Source organism: Setaria viridis, chromosome 1 (assembly GCF_005286985.2).
Source record: "Setaria viridis chromosome 1, Setaria_viridis_v4.0, whole genome shotgun sequence".
In the NCBI taxonomy this organism is placed as follows: Eukaryota; Viridiplantae; Streptophyta; class Magnoliopsida; order Poales; family Poaceae; genus Setaria; species Setaria viridis.
In genome coordinates this window covers 14,907,579-14,911,470 of record NC_048263.2, presented here as the reverse complement: position 1 = coordinate 14,911,470, position 3,892 = coordinate 14,907,579, and the positions used below count along the sequence as shown (strand labels likewise).

Below are 3,892 nucleotides of genomic sequence, written 5' to 3'. Positions count from 1 at the left end.
AGCCGTCGGCGGACCCAGGGGTTTCTGGCGTCATGATGTCGTCCTCGACGGCGACGTCAGAGTCGGCCTTTGTTCCGCCCTCGGCTTCCTCCGTCCCTGGGGCGTGGAGAGGGCCTGTCCTCCGCTGGACATCCCGTGATGACCCGCCGAGGCGCCTCTACGGACTGGATGATGCCGCCGAGTGGCACAGGTGGCAGGCGATGCACGGCGGCGTCGCCCAGGTTCAGGCGGCTCTGACCTCGGCGTTGGGAGTTTTGGCCAACACCATGGTCCCCGGCAGCCAGGTATGTTGTTCCTGCCGCTCGGCGATGAGTTCCTTCTCTTTACTTTTTTGTTTTAACGGCATGCTGCTTTGCAGGCTCTCCAAGAGGGCAGCCGGGAGAAGTCCGACTTCCTCCGGCGGCAGCGGAACCTCTGGGAGCACTACAACACCGAGAGGGAGCGCTCCAGGGATCTGACCCTGCAGCTTGGCGCCGCCCAGGGGGCCGTTCGCGACCTGGAGGGGCGTGAGCAGGCGGCGCTAGAGGGGGCGCGGTGTGCCGAGGCCAGGCTCCAGGCCGTCGCGGAAAAGGCCCGCCTCGACCTCGAGGAGTTCCAGGCTGCCATGGACAGGGCCCGCCGCGATGTCGAGGGGCTAAAAGCCGCTGCTGCTGAGCGGGCCCGTGGAGACGCCGAGGAGCTGGCATGGCTGAGGGGGGAGAGTGCGGCCCTCCGCGCGGAGCACGAGCAACTCCATTTGCAGGTGCAGGGGCTCCAGTCCGCCCTGTCCCGCAGCATCGACCGGGAGCGCGAGCTGAAGGCCGAAGCCGACGGTGAGGCTCTTTCTGCTCCTGCGCTTTTATGTCGTTGGCGTTTTGCTTCTTTTGACTTGGTGGGATTTCTCGAGTGGCTCCTGCAGGTGACATCGCCAGGTTGCGGACTCTGCTCGACGAGGAGCGCGGCGAGCATAGCGCCCTGCGGGATACGGTCCGCGTCATCTGTGAGGACTTCGGTGTCGCTCCGGAGGAGGGGTCGAGCTCGCTGCCGGCTCGTGTCCTCGAGGTGCGCCGTCGTCGTCGCGAGATCGCCGTGGACGCGCTTCGCCTTGGCGTGCGGCGCGCCTTCGGGGTCTTCGGCTCTCACTATGCCGACATTAATTTTGTCGGGATGAGTGAGGGGTACTGCGCCGGCTACACCGACGCCAAGCTGGATGAGATCGACGCCGTGGTGACCGCGCCAGCGGAGGCCCTCGCGAAGCTCCTGGAGGATGAAGCCGTCCCCCTGCCGATCCTGAGGCCGCTCCTGCCGACCCTGAAGCCGCCGCCGTCGCCGACCCTGAAGCCGCCGCTCCTGTCGATCCCGAAGCCGCTGCTTCAGCCGACCCCGGAACCACTGCTCCAGCCGTCCCCCCTATCAATTAGCTGTGCCGGGCTTGCGCCCGAAAAAGTTTGTACTTAAGTCAGTCGTTTTGAACTCGTTTGTGCTGGCCATACGGGCCTGTTCTTATGACTATTTATTTTGCGCTAAGGAAACCGTTTCCCTTTGTTATTCCTTTGGTCTTTGAAAGCTTTAGGATGTGTTGCCGGGTGCGTCAGTAAGTTTTTGATGAGCGAAGGTACCGTAGCCGCTGGGGCGTAGGCTTTTTCGCAGTCCGATCGCAACTTGGCTGGGTACCGTTCGCGCATCCTTATCTTTTTGTGTCCAAAGGTTTTCGAAAGGGAGTGTTCGGTTTTTGAAAAAAGAAAAAACGTTTTCTTTTTAGGCGGTGCCCAGCGGCTGGGGTCGGGACCCCTGATAGCCCCCGAGGGGTGTGCGATCCTGGAGCCAGGCCAGGGTCAGATAACCCTGAGTTTTAAAGAAAAGGCCTTCTTTTTTCGTGGAAGATCAAAACTGGTAGCCCCCGAGGGGTATGCGACCCTTGAGCGAGGCCAGGGTCGGATACCCCTGAGCTTAAACGAAAGGATCTGAGCCAAAGTGGCTCAGGGTTTCTTTTTTCGCAGAAGAACAAAACTGGTAGCCCCCGAGGGGTATGCGACCCTGGAGCGAGGCCAGGGTCGGATACCCCTGAGCTTAAACGAAAGAACAGAAAAGATGGCAAGACCATGCATAACTTGAAAATGAGAGCTATGGGTAGAAGCGCCTTAGCTGTTCTATGTTCCAGGCGTTGCTGAAGATTTGCCCGTCGGGAGTTGCCAGCTTGTAGGTGCCTGGCCGCAGCACTTGTGCGACGATGAACGGGCCTTCCCATGGGGGAGTCAACTTGTGCCGACCCCTGTTGTCTTGGACGAGGTGGAGCACTAGATCTCCGACGTTGAAGGTGCGGCCTTGTATTCTGCGGCTGTGGTAACGCCGTAGGGCCTGCTGGTACTTAGCTGAGTGTAGCAGGGCTACATCTCGTGCCTCGTCGAGTTGGTCTTGTGCGTCCTCGAGTGACGTCTGGTTTCCCTGTTCGTCGTATGCTTTGACCCTCGGTGACCCATACTCCAAGTCGGTGGGCAAGATGGCCTCTGACCCGTAGACCATGAAGAATGGGGTGAATCCTGTCGCTCGGCTGGGGGTCGTCCTCAGGCTCCAGAGGACTGCTGGGAGCTCCGCAACCCATCGTCCGCCGAATTTTTTGAGGCGGTCGAAGATCCGTGGCTTGAGACCCTGAAGTATCATGCCATTGGCTCGCTCGACTTGCCCGTTCGTGCGGGGGTGCGCAACTGCCGCCCAATCCACTCGAATGTGGTGGTCGTCGCAGAACTAGAGGAATCTCTTTCCGGTGAACTGCGTACCGTTGTCGGTTATGATGGAGTTCGGGATCCCGAAGCGGTGGATGATGTCGGTGAAGAACTGTACCGCCTGCTCGGACCCGATTTGCGCCACTAGCCTTGCTTCGATCCATTTGGAAAACTTGTCGACAGCGACGAGTAGATGGGTGAAGCCCCCGGGCGCCCTTTTGAAGGGTCCGACGAGATCCAGTCCCCAGACCGCGAACGGCCACGTGATGGGGATGGTTTGTAACGCCTGCGCGGGCAGGTGGGTTTGGCGGGCAAAGAACTGGCATCCCTCGCAAGTGCGGACCACCTGGGTAGCATCCGCGACCGCGGTCGACCAGTAGAAACCTTGTCGGAAGGCATTGCCCACAAGCGTCCTTGGCGCAGCGTGGTGACCACAAGCCCCAGCGTGGATGTCCTAGATCAGCGCCTTTCCCTATTCGATCGGGATGCAGCGCTGGAGGATCCCAGTGTGACTTCGCTTGTAAAGCTCCTGGTCGATGATGGTAAAGGTTTTCGCACGGCGCGTGATCCTGCGGGCTTCGGTCTTGTCGGTCGGGAGCGCGTCGCGGATAAGGTAGTCGAGGTACGGGGCTCTCCAATCGGTCGAGGGGTCGGCCCCCGCCGCGGGGCCCACCTCGATTTCCATAACCATGGGGTCGGAAGGCTTGGCTTCCGGGGCCGGGTCGGGTGGGGCAGCGTTGGTTCCCTTGGGATCGGTGCTCGGGTCCAGGACAGGTGGCGTGCTGCCGACCTTCCCTGGCTCGGATCCCACCCCCAAAGCTGGGCATGCCCCGCCGACCCCTGCTGGCTCCGGGTAACGGATCGAAGGCTTCAGCTGGTCGCTAACGAAGACGCCGTCGGGGACGGGCATCCGGCCGGATGCCGCCTTTGCGAGCTCGGCGGCGGCTTCATTGAAGTGCCTTGCGACGTGGTTGAGCTCCAACCCATCGAACTTGTCCTCGAGCTTACATACCTCGTTGCAGTAGGCGGCCATTTTAGGGTCATGGCAGCTCCATTCTTTCACGACTTGTTCGACGATCAACTGGGAATCGCCTCGGACGTCTAGTCGACGAATGCCCAGCTCGATGGCGATGCGGAGCCCGTTGAGCAGGGTTTCATACTCAGCGACATTATTGGATGCAGGAAAATGG

At 60.9% G+C, this 3,892-nt stretch overlaps 1 pseudogene; it reads right to left on the bottom strand.

Moving 5' to 3' along the window:
* Nucleotides 1-634: 634 nt before the first annotated feature.
* Nucleotides 635-3,393, bottom strand: LOC140221608 (uncharacterized; annotated as a pseudogene).
* Between the last annotated feature and the right edge of the window lie 499 nt (nucleotides 3,394-3,892).